Raw genomic sequence first — 21,748 nt, forward strand, 5'->3', positions numbered from 1 at the left:
CGTTGACTTAACGATGGAACGTCGTCGACAACGAATACTATACACGCGTACTATTCAACAGTCACACCCGTTTCCTCTGGCAACAGCACCACGTGGTACGGTTACCAAGTGAAACGTACACAATAATACAATAAACACTCAGGGAATTCCCGTACACACACAGCTGTTACACCAGTCACTATATAATCAATATTATGCCCTTTGGCATAAACTCTACAGTCACCCACGCTATAATTCTCTATATATGAATTACCCGTCTATAACACACCCCAGTAACATCGTCTTTTACAAATAGCGGTTACAGTACGGTTAGCATAGGTCAAAGCACAAGTTAAGGTCACAATACAATTATTAGTGGTTATGGTGTTAAACATGCAATGGACGACAATGATTAGTACTTATATACAGTGTCAGTAAATATACAGGGTTATGGTACCGTGCACTATAATACAGCAACACACTATTAACACTCTCGCTAGACGGCTGAGCTCGCGCTATCTAACAAGATATACACTTTACTAAACAATCTTTAACACATTTACAATTCCCAACTAAACTATTGGCCAGTACCTTGAATGGACTACCTAAAAACAATCTACATACGTTTTGGTTAGCCACACTGCCCAAGCACCACATATAGCGAGCTAGAGGACCGAATTTACACAGACGCCTCTTAGTCGATAACTATCAAAAATCTAGTGGGTTCCAAATTTACACGCCTTCCCACTTAGCCAAGATAGGTTGAGAGCTAGCGAACCGAATTTACACAGACGCCGCTTAGTCTCCCGGTCCCTCCGACCTAGCGAACAAAATATACACCCTAGAACGCTAGTCTAGACAAGACACCGGTGTCCGGCTAGGGCTATTTACACCAGAGCCCCGCCTGACTAACAAAATCAAACGGTCTGACTAAAGAGCGTTCGATCGAGCGGTGCGCCTTAGCTCCTTCCCTCCGACAGAGGGGGCAGATTCCATACACAGATTTAAACCCCTTTTGGGCCTACCGCACAATCGGTATACCCCTAGTGGGTCTGCCGTCTAAAACAGCAGTTGTCTTACCTCCTCGTTCCTGAACCTGAGTTCACACTCATCGACGGGGACACCCCAGCACTTCTTACGTAGAGGCCGATGATCTCCTGGACAACAGACCAGTGGCGCCGAGACGAAGGGAGGTCCACGCAGAAGTTCAGGGGTGCAGCCGTAGAGAACGTGGGCAAAGATAGACCGTCTCACGCCTCTGCCTCTCAGCTACCGTTGAACGATGAGTTTCCCGGCCAATGCACCAAATGATACCGGAGAAACTGACGGAAGCGAAGCACAGAGAGATGGACACAGGTTTCTTCAGGAAGGAAGAGATTCTTTATTGGATCACCGATCGGGACTCAGAGGGACTAACGTCACCAAAATACAACAAGTTCTGAGCCCCGGACAATAGTGCAGGCTCCTTATATAGGCACATAACTCCTCCCATATTAAGCTCCACCCGCACATTCTCTTAACCAATCAACACAAATAAGAATTAACTTCCTGTTTGACCGCATGGCCTGTCCAGCACAATGGAGGAGGGGAATACTATATCCTGTATTCTTGCACATGCTCCGTACACTACTGATCGTATCTTGCCTCGTGCAACCAACTGATCGATACGTCAGCATATGCACGTACACATGCCACGTGGTAATCTCGGCCTACTAAATTTATTTTTACCGAGATTCCACCACATTCCCCCCTTTGATGCCTCTTGATATTTTACAATTACTTGAGGCATCACTTAACCTTAGTTTGCTTACACCGCAAGTTACCTTGAACCAGACCAGACTTATCTTATGGTGTGAATCTTCAACATTCATCTTCCTGCATTGGTTCTCCCTGATCTAGAGCCTCATATTTATAAATTGCCATTATCTGTGCAGCAGCCTTCCTCTCTGCTATATTTTCTATCAGGCTTTGCACAGACCTAACTACTAAGGGTATAAGACACGGTAGGAGTAGACACAACATTAAAATCAGTAGGACTCCACCTACCACTGCCTTAAGCCCTCCAAACCACTCATACCAGCTACCAAACCAACTACTTGGATTGTACCCTTTCCATACCTGAGTAGGCACATGCGCTAGTTTAACCATATGGCTAGTAAGCTCAGCTATTGCTTGCCCTTCATCATCTATTTGAAGACAGCAATTGCTCAGGTTAAACTTCCCACATACACCTCCCTCTACTGCCAAAAGGTAATCCAAGGCTAATCTATTTTGGTATACTGCTGTCCTCATCCTGGTATTATGCTTCGCTAGAAGATTGAGCGCTTGTGATGTCTCGTTAGTAATGATCTCAACCACCGCCTGTAATCTTATAATGCGGTTGAGCATATAAATAGGGGTTCTATAACCAAAGGTACCATCTTCTGCCCACGTGGCTGGCCCATAATAATCTATAATACGCTGGGGAGGCCATTCATTATCTTCCCAGGCGCCTATCTCTATGGGTCCCCTTTTCTTCCTATGATTCACATCATACACTTTAACACCTAAAGTCTCACCTGTTTCAATAGGTAACAAGAAGAAGGATGGTTTAAGCATACCCAACACACATGCCCCTTCCCAGTCCTGTGGCAACTCCGAATAGGCTTTCTTACCACAGATCCAGTACAAATTTGCTGGGGCTCTCCAGGTAGATGTGATGGATAGGTCAAACCACACATCCTTTAAATTGGCGTATCTAGCAAACGGGTTAGATGGTTCTGAGACATTTGAAGCCGACCACCAAGTTGTATTCTTTGTATCATCATCATAAGCTTTTTGCCCTAGACAAGTTAATTCTCCTACAGAAGTATTATACATTATTCCTTTCCTTGCTATGCAAACATAACCTATGATGGAGGTCTTTAATCTCCACTCAGATTTACCTCTAACACTCATATGATAATCGGCTTGTGAAGATATTAATTGTTCAACTGCCTCAGAACCGGACATTACCTCCTTTGCTTCCCAAGGCCATTGGTCTCCCATGTTAGTACCTCCACACACATAGCAGTTGGTAACATTAAGACTACCGGCAATACTTTCAGCTAAATCTATGAACAGGTTTTTAGCATTATGGGGGATCTTATTATCTATACTCATCTCTTCATAAAAGGAATGGTATACTTGATGAGTTTGGGAGGATACCGTATCAGTCTCTATCCCTATAAACAATACTGTCCCAGGATCTAAACCCGTCCCATATATTTGAAACCCAAATAAATTACCATACTTGTCTAAGAACTTGTCGGGGTTATTTATAAGTATATGGACTGGGTTGCATTCCATAGACTTACAATATGGGCTAGTAGGCAACTTAGTCACAATCATGTCCTTGTCTACTGTCTGTCCCCAAGTTGCCCACCCCACACAAGACCAATATGGGCAAAAGTTATAATCTCTATTTGGGCATCTAGGACTCACATATTTATTTTTACTACTGGGACAAATATATTTATCGTTAGACCCATACGTCCTCTCCCATCTAAGATCCCCACATACATTCCACGGCTTTCTACCACTTGATATCGCCTTACATGCATCAAATAGCAGAACACCCGAAGAATGTATGGATTCTAACACTGTCTTATTAATTAGGGTCCCCTGAGGATCTCCATTCCTGAGAGTCAACCAAATTGTACGAGGTTGATACTCCGGACTGAAGCACTTAGGTTCTCCTACTCCTAAATGGCACACACTATATTCTATATTAAGGTATCTACATCTTGATACATCTCCTTTACACTCGTATTGTGAATGCCAAATTAGGGTTTGGGAAATATGGTTACCTGTTCTCGTAGTCTTAATGCATACCTCACAGCTAGGAGTGTCGGTACCTCTACCTTCCTGAATATAAAAACACACATAAATAAACATTATCAAGAATACATCTTTCGCCGTCATCCTCAGTCTTCGTCCGTGCGAAGGCACCTCAGCTTCCAGGATGTAAGGGCTGCAGGGAATGGAGTTCTGCTCGTCTTCACAGGAGTCCCTTCGAGACTTTCCTGGCTTATATACTATATGTTGGTGAGCGGACAGGCTTTATTATGGCCGTCTAAAACACTCACTTCACCAAATCCCTGTAACAATAAAATTTATAATCCACAAAAGGTCCTCGTTACTCCGACTGAGTAGTGCGTTTTAACCGGATCTTGCAGGGATTCTCTGGATCTGCTGTAACTTGCCAAGAATCGACTGCTGCTGGTTTAACCCTGGAGTGATGTATCCACGGAGTCACTTCGCCTACTTTTATCGCTGTAGGGGTAGACAAAAGAACAACATAAGGACCTCTCCACTTGGGCCCTAACGGTACATTATTCCACTCTTTAATCCACACTTGATCTCCTGGATGGTAACTATGAACTGGGGGATAAATATTCACAGGTAATCTATCTTGTACCCATTTCTGTACCTCCTCCATAGTCTTACCCAACTCTACAACCTGCTGCCGGGTAATTCCTTCTCCCAACTGACTCAAATCCCCCCTTAAGTTACCAAGTACGGGAGGTGGTCGCCCATACATGATTTCAAAAGGAGAGAGGCCCATCCTTCTGGTAGGGGTACTGCGGATTCGCAATAGAGCTATGGGTAAGAGAACGTTCCACTTAAGTTGGGTTTCCTGACACATTTTAGCCAACTGATTCTTAATAGTTCTATTCATTCTCTCTACCTTACCAGAACTCTGGGGTCTATATGCAGTATGAAGCCTCCACTTTATACCAAGCATATGAGTCAGTTGTTGTAGGCACTGATGAACAAAAGCTGGACCATTGTCCGATCCTATAGAGCAGGGTAGTCCATATCGGGGTATTATTTCTCGTAGCAGGAATCTCACAACTTCTCCTGCTTTCTCTGTACGAGTAGGACATGCTTCTACCCAGCCTGAATAGGTGCACACAATTACCAGCAGGTAACGATGTCCACCCGATTTAGGCATCACTGTATAGTCTATTTGTAAATCGGACATGGGGAGTCCCCCCATAAACTGGACTCCTGGTGGCTTTACTGGTCCTTGCCTTGCATTATTTTTAGCACACGTTACACATCTGCGTACAATGGCCTGAGTCAAGTTGGACAATCTTGGTATGTAGAAATGTTTCCTGAGAGATTCTTCTGTACTGTCTCTCCCAGAATGTGTCCCGTTGTGATAATTTTGGACAATTTCTACCGCTAGTGATGCTGGAATGACTATTCTTCCATCTTCTAACTGATACCATTTGTTCTCCAAGTACTTTCCAGGTTCAGTCTTTAACCACTCCTCTTCTTGAGCTGTATAAACTGGAGTCCATTGAGACAGTGGAGTTGGTATAAGAGCAGCTATGTGCCCCACATATTCCTGTCTTCCTGATTCAGCGGCACGTTTAGCTGTACTATCTGCCATCCGATTTCCCTTGGTTACATCACCATCTCCTCTCAGATGCGCTCGACAATGTATGATACCGACTTCTTTCGGCTCCCACACTGTTTCCAATAGTTGTAGGATTTCAGCTGCATACTTGATTTCTTTGCCTTCTGAATTCAGTAGTCCTCTTTCTTTATACAAAGCTCCGTGGGCATGAGTGGTTAAAAACGCATACTTGGAGTCCGTGTAGATGTTCACTCTTAAACCTTCAGCCAATTGTAACGCTCGTGTCAGTGCTATCAATTCTGCTTTTTGTGCTGATGTTCCTTTCGCCAGTGGCCGAGCTTCTATCACCTTGTCTATTGTTGTTACTGCATATCCTGCATAGCGGATCCCTTCTTTCACATAACTACTGTCGTCGGTGTAATATTGAACATCGGGGTTCTGGATGGGAAAATCACGAAGATCTGGTCTACTTGAAAATACTTCATCCATTACTTCCAAACAATCATGTTGACTTTCAGTAGGTTGTGGCAAAAGGGTAGCTGGATTTAAGGTGTTTACAGTCTCTAAATGCACTCTTGGGTTTTCACACAACATTGCTTGATACTTGGTCATACGGCTGTTACTAAACCAATGATTTCCTTTGTAATCCAACAACGTCTGTACTGCATGTGGGACTCGTACATAAAGTTCTTGACCCAGAGTGAGTTTATCGGCTTCAGCTACTAGCAGGGCGGCTGCAGCTACGGCTCTTAGACAAGGTGGAAGTCCGCTGGCCACTGCATCCAGTTGCTTAGACATGTAGGCAACAGGTCTTTGCCATGATCCCAAGTACTGTGTCAATACTCCCACAGCCATTCTTCTTTGCTCATGTACATACAGGTAGAATGGTCGTGTGTGATCAGGTAGACCTAATGCTGGGGCCAGTGGTGTATCCTGGTTTTGTGCTGCCCTAGGCAGGACAAAACTCAGACGCCCCCCCCCCCCCGCGCCACCCCCACCCAACCTTTCCCCCCGCCCCGCATTCTAAATACACACACACACTCGCTAACAGAGACACACTCACACTCACTAACAAACACACTCACTAACAGACACACTCACTCACTAGCAGACACAAACTAGCAGACACACACACTCACTGACATGCACACACACTAACAGACACACACAGTCACACACTAACAGACACACACTAACAGACACACACACACAAACAGACACTGACACGCACACAAACAGACACTGACACGCACACAAACAGACACTGACACGCACACAAACAGACACTGACACGCACACAAACAGACACTGACACACACACTAACAGACACAGACACACACACTAACAGACACACACACTGACAGACACAGACACACACACACTGACAGACACAGACACAAACACTAACAGACACACACTAACAGACACAGACACACACTCACCCACCCACATTAACACATTTTTTAAAAATTTATTTGTAACACATTTTTTAAAAAAAATTTAACACTTTTTTTTATTTATTTTTAACACATTTTTTTTTATTTTTTTTTAACACGTTTTTTTAAAATTTATTTGTAACACATTTTTTTTTTTATTATTTAACACCCCCCCCCCCCCAGCCTCCTTACCTTTGGGAATGCTGGGGAGGGGGGTGTCTCTTTCTCCCTGGTGGTCCAGTGGCTGCTGGGCGATCGGGCGGCACTGCCTGAGGGGCGGGCGGCTGGTCGGCGAGGGAGCACTTCCCCTGAGCTGTCTGCTCAGCTCCCTCGCGCGCCTCAGAGTGAGGCTGGGAGCCGGAATATGACGTCATATTCCGGTTCCGCCTCCCAGCCTCACTCTGCGGCTGGCGAGGGAGCTGAGCAGACAGCTCAGGGGAAGTGCTCCCTCGCCGACCGGCCGCCCGCCCGATCGCCCAGCAGCCCGCCGGCATGTCTGTTAGCCGCAAGGCTAACAAGACATTTGCCTTGGGCATTTGGGGGCGGCTTTTTTTTCCGCCCCCTGGAAAATGCCGCCCAAGGCAAATGCCTTGTTTGCCTCGCGGCTAATACGCCCCTGGCTGGGGCACTCATCAAAGCCTTCTTCACATCTTCAAATGCCGTTTGCTGTTCTTGAGTCCATAAGAAGGGGTCGTGCTCTATACCTTTGATAGCTGCATACAGAGGTTTTGCCAGTATCGCGTAGCTGGGAATCCATATCCTACAGAAGCCTGCTGCCCCCAAGAATTCTCGCACTTGTCTTCTATTCTTGGGTATTGGTATTTGGCACACAGCTTCTTTTCTCTCTGGCCCCATAATTCTTTGACCTTCAGAGATATGGAATCCCAGATATTTGACAGTTGGCAAACACAACTGAGCCTTCTTTCTAGACACCTTGTATCCTGCCTTCCAGAGAATGTGTAGTAGATCGTGCGTCGCTTGCTGACATATTTCTTTTGTAACTGCTGCTATCAACAAGTCATCTACATACTGTAACAATACACACTCTCCTGGGATGGACTCGAAATCCAGTAGATCTTGGCTTAGAGCTGAACCAAATAGGGTAGGTGAATTTTTAAACCCTTGGGGCAGTCTTGTCCAGGTCATTTGGCGTTTTGAGCCCGTTACAGCGTTTTCCCATTGAAAAGCGAAGATACATTGACTTTCTGCGGCAATTCGGAGGCAAAAGAAGGCATCTTTGAGATCTAAGACTGTGAAGTAAGTAGCCCCGCCTGGAATTAAAGCAAGCAGGTTATATGGATTGGGTACAACTGGATGTATACTAACAACCGCATCATTGACTGCTCTCAAGTCCTGTACAGGTCGATACTCATCTGTACCGGGCTTTTGAACAGGCAGCAATGGGGTGTTCCAGGGGGAAGTACAGAATTTTAGGATACCATACCGTATGAACTTATCCAGATAAGATTGGATGTTCTTCTTAGCCTTCTGCGGGATGTGGTATTGTCTTAGGCTCACTGGATAAACCCCAAGTTTTAGTTCGATTTTAATAGGTGGAATATTGCGGGCCAGTCCTGGTGGGTTGTTCTCTGCCCAAACTCCTGGTATGTTGAATAAGGATTCATCACTCCTAGGGTTTTGGATAGTCAACGCTGTATAAAGTCGCCACTCTTCTTCCTTTGGTACGGATAATGTCATAATACCTGAAGGTCCATTAAACTTTAAGGATGTTGTTCCATTTGGTAGGAACGTAATCTGCGCTTGTAACTTAGATAGCATATCACGTCCCAGCAATTGGACTGGACATTCAGGCATATAAAGGAATTGATGTTTTACTACGTGGCCTCCCAATGTACAGAGTCGACTTTTAAGAACCGTTTTTTCAGCACTTCTTCCAGTTGCTCCTATCACAGTAATAGTCCTTCCAGATGGAGGAGCAACTAGATTAGTCACCACTGAATGTTCAGCACCAGTGTCGATCATGAACGCACTCCTTTTTCCCCCTATTGATACATCGACCATAGGCTCCGCTCGACCAAGGGGGATGGAGACCGGTCGGTATCAATAGTCCTCCATGACCGTGTCAGCCAATCCTACAAAGTCCCTACCTTCTCTATCGCGGGACCTTTGCGCTGCTGGAAAATACCTGTCTTCCCTAACACTTCCTCTGTTCCCATTGCTCCCTCTATTACCATTACTCCCTCCGGGGCCTCCTCTACCTCTCGCTCTGCCTCTAAAGTTTCCATAACCTGTCCTAGGTCTGTCTCTCTCAGACTGTTCTCTTCGCGGACACTCATTTCTCCAATGCCCTTCTTCCTTACAGTATGCGCACTGATTTCTACTTAGAGGTTCCTCATTCCACTTACTATCGCCCCTATCTGCGCCCCGTCTATCTACGCCTGCGATCGCTACCGCTAGCATGTCTGCCTTTCTACGCATCTTGCGCTCTTCCTCTTTCTTACTTTCTGTTTCCATATTCATATATACCTTATTCGCTACCTCCATTAGTTGGGTGATAGACATACCTGCAAACCCTTCTAACTTTTGTAGCTTGCGCTTAATATCTCCGTAAGCTTGGCTGACAAAGGCGGAGTTCACCATTCGGGAATTATCTGCGTCTTCCGGATTAAAGGGGGTATACAAGCGGTATGCCTCCAATAATCGGTCATAAAAGACACTGGGCGCTTCATCACTTTTCTGAATCACCTCAACTGTCTTCGACATATTAATGGCTTTCTTTCCTCCGGCTTTCATGCCAGCAATTATAGCGACTCTATAGGCTCTGAGTTGAACCATATCAGCACCGTTTACATTCCAGTCGGGATCGGTATTGGGATAATGTGTTACGGCCCATGCTGCTGGATTAGCTTGATTCAAAGCACGGGCTCTATCCTCTAGTGCTTTAATGGCTGCTTGATTAATTCTTGTCCTTTCCTCATTGTTAAACAAAGTCATTAATAACTGCTGGCAATCAGCCCATGTCGGGTTATGTGTCTGAACTATTGAGGTGAACAGATCAGTCATAGCTTGTGGTTTCTCGGTATACGAGGAATTGTGGGTCTTCCAGTTTAAGAGATCGGTTGTTGTGAATGGGACATATACGAAGACTGGGTCAGCATGTGCCATTTGACCTGCGGCATCGATATAGGCTGACCCGGGATTCAGACGAAGAGGCATCTGGTAATGTCTTAATTGTTGGGTACCGGTCAGTTGTCGGGTTTGTATGGGGCTACGTAAAGGGGCGTCAGTCATGGGTTCCAGTCGGGGAGAGATAGGGCATGAGGATGTGGGAGCTTGGTTTTGGGAAAAGGTAGTGAATAAAACACTTCGAGTCGAGCTAGAAGAAGCTTGACCGGAAGTCTGAAGTGGCGCCAAATCAGGATATTCAGATCTAATGGGGGTTGGCTCTGATTCCGGAAGGGGAGATTTAGTACGAGAGGGGGTGGATTCTGTACTGGAGGAGGAAGCGGAAGTGGATGAGGGCAATGAGGGGAGGGTTGCAGGACTTCCTGCATTTGCGTCACTTCCTCTTAAAGGAAAGTAAGGGGGCGGCAAAGGGATCTCGGACTCAGGGGGCGTGTCCAAAATGGGCCTAACACCAGTCCTAGTGGACAAACAAGTCCTAGCCACCATGAGGCGACACTGCTCCTCGTGGCATGTCTGGATCCATTTTGGCGAGTCATTTACGGCCTGTCTCCAACAATCAATATAAGGAAACTGTCCGTAAAGTTCAGGCCTACCTGATACAGCCACGTGTAAGCGCTGTACCAGAGTTGGATCCAAACTGCCACGTGGCGGCCATGCCGCAACCAAAGTAGGCCACTCCCTAGTACACAAAGTGACTAAACGTACAGGAGACATTTTAACCCCAAAATCACATTTTGTAAATCCCTTTTTAAAATTCTTCACCATACAACCTAAGGGATCCGAAATCGTTGACTTAACGATGGAACGTCGTCGACAACGAATACTATACACGCGTACTATTCAACAGTCACACCCGTTTCCTCTGGCAACAGCACCACGTGGTACGGTTACCAAGTGAAACGTACACAATAATACAATAAACACTCAGGGAATTCCCGTACACACACAGCTGTTACACCAGTCACTATATAATCAATATTATGCCCTTTGGCGAAACTCTACAGTCACCCACGCTATAATTCTCTATATATGAATTACCCGTCTATAACACACCCCAGTAACATCGTCTTTTACAAATAGCGGTTACAGTACGGTTAGCATAGGTCAAAGCACAAGTTAAGGTCACAATACAATTATTAGTGGTTATGGTGTTAAACATGCAATGGACGACAATGATTAGTACTTATATACAGTGTCAGTAAATATACAGGGTTATGGTACCGTGCACTATAATACAGCAACACACTATTAACACTCTCGCTAGACGGCTGAGCTCGCGCTATCTAACAAGATATACACTTTACTAAACAATCTTTAACACATTTACAATTCCCAACTAAACTATTGGCCAGTACCTTGAATGGACTACCTAAAAACAATCTACATACGTTTTGGTTAGCCACACTGCCCAAGCACCACATATAGCGAGCTAGAGGACCGAATTTACACAGACGCCTCTTAGTCGATAACTATCAAAAATCTAGTGGGTTCCAAATTTACACGCCTTCCCACTTAGCCAAGATAGGTTGAGAGCTAGCGAACCGAATTTACACAGACGCCGCTTAGTCTCCCGGTCCCTCCGACCTAGCGAACAAAATATACACCCTAGAACGCTAGTCTAGACAAGACACCGGTGTCCGGCTAGGGCTATTTACACCAGAGCCCCGCCTGACTAACAAAATCAAACGGTCTGACTAAAGAGCGTTCGATCGAGCGGTGCGCCTTAGCTCCTTCCCTCCGACAGAGGGGGCAGATTCCATACACAGATTTAAACCCCTTTTGGGCCTACCGCACAATCGGTATACCCCTAGTGGGTCTGCCGTCTAAAACAGCAGTTGTCTTACCTCCTCGTTCCTGAACCTGAGTTCACACTCATCGACGGGGGCACCCCAGCACTTCTTACGTAGAGGCCGATGATCTCCTGGACAACAGACCAGTGGCGCCGAGACGAAGGGAGGTCCACGCAGAAGTTCAGGGGTGCAGCCGTAGAGAACGTGGGCAAAGATAGACCGTCTCACGCCTCTGCCTCTCAGCTACCGTTGAACGATGAGTTTCCCGGCCAATGCACCAAATGATACCGGAGAAACTGACGGAAGCGAAGCACAGAGAGATGGACACAGGTTTCTTCAGGAAGGAAGAGATTCTTTATTGGATCACCGATCGGGACTCAGAGGGACTAACGTCACCAAAATACAACAAGTTCTGAGCCCCGGACAATAGTGCAGGCTCCTTATATAGGCACATAACTCCTCCCATATTAAGCTCCACCCGCACATTCTCTTAACCAATCAACACAAATAAGAATTAACTTCCTGTTTGACCGCATGGCCTGTCCAGCACAATGGAGGAGGGGAATACTATATCCTGTATTCTTGCACATGCTCCGTACACTACTGATCGTATCTTGCCTCGTGCAACCAACTGATCGATACGTCAGCATATGCACGTACACATGCCACGTGGTAATCTCGGCCTACTAAATTTATTTTTACCGAGATTCCACCACAAAGGCATGCACCCTGAACTGGCAAATGAAGAGGGAGTGGGACAGAGGGGGGGAAATTAAAAAATAACAGACGTGATTGAGAGGAGGGAGGGAGGCAAAAAATGAGCTTCTCAGAGCCTGCAAGACAGAAGCAGTTACATCTGTTGGTAGTATGCAGTGCACACTGACAACAATTGTAATTTATGCACAGAATTTACATTAGGTAGCCTGGAGCAGAGTTCTAGGCTGCCTAAGTCATGTGTGCTGGGGTGCAACTTGCCCCTAGCACACATTTAAAAATATCACCATGACCACTTCTAAAAGCAGCAGTGGCCATGGTGGGTGTTGTATTCTCTGGTTCACACAATATTACTGTGATGTAATTCCAGTAAAATACAAGTTTAGCAGGCTAAGATTGCCACAAGGCATATGTATGTATATGTGTTTGTAGTATCAGTTAGTTAATTACACGTAGCTAAGATACTGTTATCACTGTACTGACCAGGTGCAGGAATGTAAGAACTGGAATTACGCGTCCCTCTCCTTTGTATCAGATGAGCCACGTGGTTAGACCGGATGGATGAGTTTAGACTCTATTTATTAAATAGGTTAAGGGTATGTGTGGGTGTAGTTAATTGTGGGAGGAGCTACAGTGCTATATAAGGAATGTACTCTATGTATTCAGTACTCAGACTTTGCTGTATTTTGGTGACGCTAGTCCCTCTGAGTCCCGATCGGTGATCCAATAAAGAATCTCTTCCTTCCTGAAGAAACCTGTGTCCATCTCTCTGTGCTTGGCTTCCGTCAGTTTCTCCGGTATCATTTGGTGCGTTGGCCGGGAAGCTCATCGTTCAACGGTAGCTGAGAGGCAGAGGCGTGAGACGGTCTATCTTTGCCCACGTTCTCTACGGCTGCACCCCTGAACTTCTGCGTGGACCTCCCTTCGTCTCGGCGCCACTGGTCTGTTGTCCAGGAGATCATCGGCCTCTACGTGAGAAGTGCTGGGGTGTCCCCGTCGATGAGTGTGAACTCAGGTTCAGGAACGAGGAGGTAAGACAACTGCTGTTTTAGACGGCAGGACCCACTAGGGGTATACCGATTGTGCGGTAGGCCCAAAGGGGTTTTGAATCTGTGTATCTGCCCCCTCTGTCGGAGGGAAGGAGCGAAGGCGCACCGCTCGATCGAACGCTCTTTAGTCAGACCGTTTGATTTGGTTAGTCAGGCGGGGTCCTGGTGTAAATAGCCCTAGCCGGACACCGGTGTCTTGTCTAGACTAGCGTTCTAGGGTGTATATTACGTTCGCTAGGTCGGAGGGACCGGGAGACTAAGCGGCGCCTGTGTAAATTCGGTTCGCTAGTTCTCATCCTATCTGGGCTAAGTGGGAAGGCGTGTAAATTTGGAACCCACTAGACTTTTGATAGTGCGACTAAGAGGCGCCTGTGTAAATTCGGTTCTCTAGCTCGCTATATATGTGGTGATTGGGCAGTGTGGCTAACCAAAACGGGTGTATATAGTTTTAGGTAGTCCATTCAAGGTACTGGCCAATAGTTTAGTTGGGAATTGTAAATGTGTTAACGATTGTTTTAGTAAAGTGTATATCTTGTTAGATAGCGCGAGCTCAGCCGTCTAGCGAGAGTGTTAATAGTGTGTTGCTGTATTATAGTGCACGGTACCATAACCCTGTATATTTACTGACATTATATAATAAGTACTAATCATTGTCGTCCATTGCATGTTTAACACCATAACCACTAATAATTGTATTGTGACCTTAACTTGTGCTTTGACCTATGCTAACCGTACTGTAACCGCTATTTGTAAAAGACGATGTTACTGGGGTGTGTTATAGACGGGTAATTCGTATATAGAGAATTATAGCGTGGGTGACTGTATAGTTACGCCAAAGGGCATAATATTGATTATATAGTGACTGGTGTAACAGCTGTGTGTGTACGGGAATTCCCTGAGTGTTTATTGTTATTGTGTACGTTTCACTTGGTAACCGTACCACGTGGTGCTGTTGCCAGAGGAAACGGGTGTGACTGTTGAATAGTACGCGTGTATAGTATTCGTTGTCGACGACGTTCCATTGTTAAGTATGGGTGCGTCGCAGTCAACGATTCCGGATCCCTTAGGATGTATGGTTAAGAATTTTAAAAAGGGATTCAAAGTTTGTGATTTTGGGGTAAAGATGTCTCCTGTACGTTTGGTCACTTTGTGTACTAGGGAGTGGCCTACTTTGGTTGCGGCATGGCCGCCACGTGGCAGTTTGGATCCAACTCTGGTACAGCGCTTACACGTGGCTGTATCGGGTAGGCCTGAACTTTACGGCCAGTTTCCTTATATTGACTGTTGGAGACAGGCCGTAAATGACTCGCCAAAATGGCTCCAGACATGCCACGAGGAGCAGTGTCGCCTCATGGTAGCTAGGACTTGCTCGTCCACTAGGACTGGTGTTAGGCCCATTTTGGACACGCCCCCTGAGTCCGAGATCCCTTTGCCGCCCCCTTACTTTCCGTTAAGAAGAAGTGACGCAAACGCAGGAAGTCCTGCACCCCTCCCCTCATTACCCTCATCCACTTCCGCTTCCTCCTCCAGTACAGGATCCACCCCCCCTCGTACTAAATCTCCCCTTCCGGAACCAGAATCCACCCCCATTAGAAACGAATATCCTGATTTGGCGCCACTTCAGACTTCCGGTCAAGCTTCATCTAGCTCGGCTCGAAGTGTTTTATTTACGACCTTTTCCCAAAACCGACCTCCCACATCCCCATACCCTATCTCTCCCCGACCGGAACCCATGACTGACGCCTCTCTACGTAGCCCCATCCAAACCCGACAGTTGACTGGTGCCCAACAATTAAAGCACTATCAGATGCCTCTTCGTCTGAATCCCGGGTCAGCTTATATCGATGCCGCAGGTCAAATGGCACACGCTGACCCAGTCTTCGTATATGTCCCATTTACCACAACCGATCTTTTAAACTGGAAGACCCATAATTCCTCGTATACTGAGAAACCACAAGCTATGACTGATCTGTTCACCTCAATAGTACAGACGCATAATCCGACATGGGCTGATTGCCAGCAGTTACTAATGACTTTATTTAACAATGAGGAAAGGACAAGAATAAATCAAGCAGCCATTAAAGCATTAGAGGATAGAGCCCGTGCTTTGAACCAAGCCAATCCAGCAGCATGGGCCGCGACACACTATCCCAACACCGATCCCGATTGGAACGTAAATGGTGCTGATATGGTTCAACTCAGAGCCTATAGAGACCCTATAATTGCTGGCATGAAAGCCGGAGGAAAGAAAGCCATTAACATGTCGAAGACAGTTGAGGTGATCCAGAAAAGCGATGAAGCGCCCAGTGTCTTTTATGACCGATTATTGGAGGCATACCGCTTGTATACCCCCTTTAATCCGGAAGACGCAGACAATTCCCGAATGGTTAACTCCGCCTTTGTCAGCCAAGCATACGGAGATATTAAGCGCAAGCTACAAAAGTTAGAAGGGTTTGCAGGTATGTCCATCACCCAACTAATGGAGGTAGCAAATAAGGTCTATATGAACAGGGATACAGAAAGTAAGAAAGAGGAAGAGCGCAAGATGCGTAAAAAGGCTGATATGCTAGCGGTAGCGATCGCAGGCGTAGATAAACGGGGCCCAGATAGAGGCAATAATAGATGGAGTAGGGAGCCTTTGAGTAGGGATCAATGCGCGTATTGCAAGGAAGAAGGGCATTGGAGGAACGAATGTCCGCAAAGAGAGCAGTACGAGAGAGACCAACCCAGGGCAGGCTACGGAAACTTTAGAGGTAGAGCGAGAGGTAGAGGAGGCCCCGGAGGGAGTAATGGTTATAGAGGGAGTAATGGGAACAGAGGAAGTGTTAGGGAAGACAGGTATATTCCAGCAGCGCAAAGGTCCCGCGATAGAGAAGGTAGGGACTTTGTAGGATTGGCTGACACTGTCATGGAGGACTATTGATACCGACCGGGCTCCATCCCCCTTGGTCGAGCGGAGCCTATGGTCGATGTATCAATAGGGGGGAAAAGGAGTGCGTTCATGATCGACACTGGTGCTGAACATTCAGTGGTGACTAATCTAGTTGCTCCTCCATCTGGAAGGACTATTACTGTGATAGGAGCAACTGGAAGAAGTGCTGAAAAACCGGTTCTTAAAAGTCGACTCTGTACATTGGGAGGCCACGTAGTAAAACACCAATTCCTTTATATGCCTGAATGTCCAGTCCAATTGCTGGGACGTGATATGCTATCAAAATTACAAGCGCAGATTACGTTCCTACCAAATGGAACAACATCCTTAAAGTTTAATGGACCTTCAGGTATTATGACTTTATCCGTACCAAAGGAAGAAGAGTGGCGACTTTATACAGTGTTGACTAGCCAAAACCCTAGGAGTGATGAGACATTGTTTAACATACCAGGAGTTTGGGCAGAGAACAACCCACCAGGACTGGCCCGCAATATTCCACCAATAAAAATTGAACTGAAACATGGGGTTTATCCAGTGAGCCTAAGACAATATCACATTCCGCAGAAGGCTAAGAAGAACATCCAATCCTATCTGGATAAGTTCATACGCGATAAAAGTAGCCGAAGTAACTCCGTGGATACATCACTCCAGGGTTAAACCAGCAGCAGTCGATTCTTGGCAAATTACAGCAGATCCAGAGAATCCCTGCAAGATCCGGTTGAAACGCACTACTCAGTCGGAGTAACGAGGAATTATTGTGGATTACAAATTTTATTGTTACAGGTGTGAGTGAGAAGGCCATAATAAAGCCTGTCCGCTTACCAACACATAGTGTATAAGCCAGGAAAGTCTCGAAGGGACACCTGTGAAGACGAGCAGAACTCCATTCCCTGCAGCCCTCACATCCTGGAAGCTGAGGTTCCATCGCACGGACGAAGACTGAGGATGAGGGCGAAAGATGTGCTTTTGATTGTGTTTATTTATATGTGTTTTTATATTCAGGAAGGTAGAGGTACCGACACTCCTAGCTGTGAGGTATGCATTAAGACTACGAGAACAGGTAACCATATTTCCCAAACCCTAATTTGGCATTCACAATACGAATGTAAAGGAGAGGTATCAAGATGTAGATACCTAAATATAGACTATAGTGTGTGCCATTTAGGAGTAGGAGAACCTAAGTGCTTCAGTCCAGAGTATCAACCTCGTACAATTTGGTTGACTCTCAGGAATGGAGATCCTCAGGGGACCCTAATTAATAAGACGGTGTTAGAATCCGTACATTCTTCGGGTGTTCTGCTATTTGATGCATGTAAGGCGATATCAAGTGGTAGAAAACCGTGGAATGTATGTGGGGATCTTAGATGGGAGAGGACGTATGGGTCTAATGATAAATATATTTGTCCCAGTAGTAAAAATAAATATGTGAGTCCTAGATGCCCAAATAAAGACTATAACTTTTGTCCATATTGGTCTTGTGTGGGGTGGGCGACTTGGGGACAGACAGTAGATAAAGACATGATAGTGACTAAGTTGCCGACTAGCCCTTATTGTAAGTCTATGGAATGCAACCCAGTCCATATACTTATTAATAACCCCGACAAGTTCCTAGATAAGTATGGAAATTTATTTGGGTTTCAGATATACGGGACGGGTTTAGATCCTGGGACATTATTGTTTATAGGAATAGAGACTGATACGGTATCCTCCCAGACTCATCAAGTATACCATTCCTTTTATGAAGAGATGAGTATAGATAATAAGATCCCCCATAACGCTAAAAACCTGTTCATTGACCTAGCTGAAAGTATTGCCGGTAGTCTTAATGTTACCAACTGCTATGTGTGTGGAGGTACTAACATGGGAGACCAATGGCCTTGGGAAGCAAAGGAGGTAATGTCCGGTTCTGAGGCAGTTGACCAACTAATATCTACACAAGCCGATTATCATTTGAGTGTTAGAGGTAAATCTGAGTGGAGATTAAAGACCTCCATCATAGGTTATGTTTGCATAGCAAGGAAAGGAATAATGTATAATACTTCTGTAGGAGAATTAACTTGTCTAGGGCAAAAAGCTTATGATGATGATACTAAAAATACAACTTGGTGGTCGGCTTCAAATGTCTCAGAACCATCTAACCCGTTTGCTAGATATGCCAGTTTAAAGGATGTGTGGTTTGATTTATCCATCACATCTACCTGGAGAGCCCCAGCAAATTTGTACTGGATCTGTGGTAAGAAAGCCTATTCGGAGTTGCCACAGGACTGGGAAGGGGCATGTGTGTTGGGTATGCTCAAACCATCCTTCTTCTTGTTACCGATTGAAACAGGTGAGACTTTAGGTGTTAAAGTGTATGATGTGAATCATAGGAAGAAAAGGGGACCCTTAGAGATAGGCACCTGGGAAGATAATGAATGGCCTCCCCAGCGTATCATAGATTATTATGGGCCAGCCACGTGGGCAGAAGATGGTACCTTTGGTTATAGAACCCCAATTTATATGCTCAACCGTATTATAAGATTACAGGCGGTGGTTGAGATTATTACTAATGAGACCTCACAAGCACTCAATCTTCTAGCGAAGCATAATACCAGGATGAGGACAGCAGTGTACCAAAATAGATTAGCCTTGGATTACCTTTTGGCAGTAGAGGGAGGTGTATGTGGGAAGTTTAACCTGAGCAATTGCTGTCTTCAAATAGATGACGAAGGGCAAGCAATAGCTGAGCTTACTAGCCATATGGTTAAACTAGTGCATGTGCCTACTCAGGTATGGAAAGGGTACAATCCAAGTAGTTGGTTTGGTAGCTGGTATGAGTGGTTTGGAGGGCTTAAGGCAGTGGTAGGTGGAGTCCTACTGATTTTACTGTTGTGTCTACTCCTACCGTGTCTTATACCCTTAGTAGTTAGGTCTGTGCAAAGCCTGATAGGAAGTATAGCAGAGAGGAAGGCTGCTGCACAGATAATGGCGATATATAAGTATAAGGCTCTAGATCAAGGAGAACCAATGCAGGAAGATGAGTGTTAAAAGATTCACATCATAAGATAAGTCTGGTCTGGTTCATGGTAACCTGAGGTATATGCAAACCAAGGTTAAGTGATGCCTCAAGTAATTGTGAAATATCAGAGGCATCAAAGGGGGGAATGTGATGTAATTCCAGTAAAATACAAGTTTAGCAGGCTAAGATTGCCACAAGGCATATGTATGTATATGTGTTTGTAGTATCAGTTAGTTAATTACACGTAGCTAAGATACTGTTATCACTGTACTGACCAGGTGCAGGAATGTAAGAACTGGAATTACGCGTCCCTCTCCTTTGTATCAGATGAGCCACGTGGTTAGACCGGATGGATGAGTTTAGACTCTATTTATTAAATAGGTTAAGGGTATGTGTGGGTGTAGTTAATTGTGGGAGGAGCTACAGTGCTATATAAGGAATGTACTCTATGTATTCAGTACTCAGACTTTGCTGTATTTTGGTGACGCTAGTCCCTCTGAGTCCCGATCGGTGATCCAATAAAGAATCTCTTCCTTCCTGAAGAAACCTGTGTCCATCTCTCTGTGCTTGGCTTCCGTCAGTTTCTCCGGTATCATTACAACAGTGACTAGAAACCCTAGCAAATGACACCAAGAGCTGAAGTTAGCTCCAGTTAGCTTCAAGCCCTTTGCCTGGCTGACACACACCAATCAATCATCCTGTTCTCAGATTTTTGTGCTGGTCTAAAGGGTTAAGTATGAGCTGTGTTTGTTTCCTTTTCAAAATATTGCCTTCTTCCATTTGCACTGCATGTAAGTTGCAAATACAATGGAAACCCATAATGCTGCATATGCATATCACAGTCATCACACACAGCTTCATTTAAAACATTTTTTTAAAAATATATGTCTGAAATGCTGTGGATGTAAATTACATTGTACTGCATATCTTACTATAGTTATTTCTTTATTGCAATAATTGATACGGTTACCATTTTTTATGTGCTTGTAAGCAAAACAATTCCAAACTGTTACATCCCCAGTAGAATCTGGAGTTTGCAACCATGAGCCAAAAGTAATTAAAGTGACACTATTGTCACCAGAACAACTACAGCTTAATGTAGTTGTTCTGGTGAGTATAATCATTCCCTGCAGGCATTTTCATGTAAAAACTGCCTTTTTTTAATAAAGAAAATGCAGTGTTTACATTGTCCCATAGGGACACCTTTAGTGACCACTCCTCAGGTGGTCACTGGAGGTGCTTCCTGAGGCAGTGCTGTACAGTGTGCAGCACTGCCCGATCAGCGTCTCCACGCTCTGTATGGAGACGCTGAACTTTTCTCATAAAGATACATTGACCATCTCTATGAGGAGGTGCTGATTGGTCAGGCCCCGTCCCACCTACTTGCCGATTTTAGCCAATCCAATGCTTTCCCTATGAACTCTTCATCAGCATGCATCACTTGACACTTATTGTTGTTGCCCTCTTTAAATAAGTAAAAAAACTCACCTTATTCCGGCGCCGCGTGAATCTGCCAATGCTGGCCGAGTCTCCGATCTACCTCCTTGGCTGACATCATCAGAAGGTTAAACTTCACCTCTAGCAGTGTAACTAATTAAGAATTCCAGGCAGGATGGGGACAGAGCCAAACTCCGTGCTCGCTAATCAGTATCTCCTGATAAGAGATTTATTGACTCAAGGCATCTCTATTGGGAAGTACAGCACCTCCATGCAGAGCGTGGAGACACTGAACGTCAGTAATGCACAACCCAAGAAGCACGTCTAGTGGCTGTCTGAGTGACTGTCATTGGAGATGTCCCTAGGCATCAATGTAACTGAACACTGAAAAGGCAGTGTTTACATTAGAATGCCTGCAGGGACTGACTATACTCAGCAGAACAACTTCATTAAGCTGTAGTTGTTCTGGTGACTATATTGTCTCTTTAATTTCCTTCATCATACTAATGCTACACATTACAAGGAACCACTTTCAATTGCAGCCTAATCCTCTATGACTTAGAGTTACTCCAATAATCATAACCCCTACAGCCCGCTTTCCTGGCCTTGTTCCTCAGTAAAGAGGCAAAGCTTTAGGAACTTTTAGAACCTGGGTTCCTGACAGACTCCAATGCTCCTTTCCCCTCTAGTGACATGCTTCCGGTTTCTTTCGATCCAGTTGTTACTCAGCAGACTGCTCGCATCCAATAAATGGCTCACTGTTCATGAAAATCTGCACAGAATTGACATTATCCAGCCTGGAATTCTTAATTAGTTACGCTGCTAGAGGTGGAGTTAAACCTCTGAAAGAAGAGGTTTTTTTTCATACTGAAAAGCTGC

At 45.2% G+C, this 21,748-nt stretch overlaps 1 long non-coding RNA gene across 1 annotated transcript in view; it reads left to right on the plus strand.

Moving 5' to 3' along the window:
* The window catches only part of LOC134607801 (uncharacterized), an 876,365-nt gene that overhangs the window by 813,377 nt on the left and 41,240 nt on the right, over positions 1–21,748 (plus strand). The gene's annotated exons all lie outside the window — the stretch shown is intronic.

The sequence above is a fragment of the Pelobates fuscus genome, chromosome 4, assembly GCF_036172605.1.
Source record: "Pelobates fuscus isolate aPelFus1 chromosome 4, aPelFus1.pri, whole genome shotgun sequence".
Classification (NCBI taxonomy): domain Eukaryota; kingdom Metazoa; phylum Chordata; class Amphibia; order Anura; family Pelobatidae; genus Pelobates; species Pelobates fuscus.